A 362-nucleotide genomic window follows, 5' to 3' on the forward strand; every position below is an offset into this window, starting at 1 on the left:
GCCCGGCCAAAAGCTCTATTGTTACACGGCTTATAAAACCAAAAAAATTGGGATCAAACTGAAAATCATAAAGTATTCAATTAGATAATTTATAGCAAATTCATATGATGAAATAGAAATAACAATTATAATTGTCAATATTTAAATACCAGCTCTGCCAATCAGTAGCTGTATAGCTCAGGGAAAGTTAATTAATCCATATGCACCAGTTCCCGTTTACAAAATGGGTTTAACATACCTGAAGCACTTAGGATAGCACTGACACATAACACGAACTCAATAAACTAGCTTTAAAAAAAAAAATTTGGGGGCCGGGCACGGTGGCTCAAGCCTGTAATCCCAGCACTTTGGGAGGCCGAGAC

This window comes from Colobus angolensis, unplaced genomic scaffold (assembly GCF_000951035.1).
Source record: "Colobus angolensis palliatus isolate OR3802 unplaced genomic scaffold, Cang.pa_1.0 Scaffold4, whole genome shotgun sequence".
Taxonomy (NCBI): domain Eukaryota; kingdom Metazoa; phylum Chordata; class Mammalia; order Primates; family Cercopithecidae; genus Colobus; species Colobus angolensis.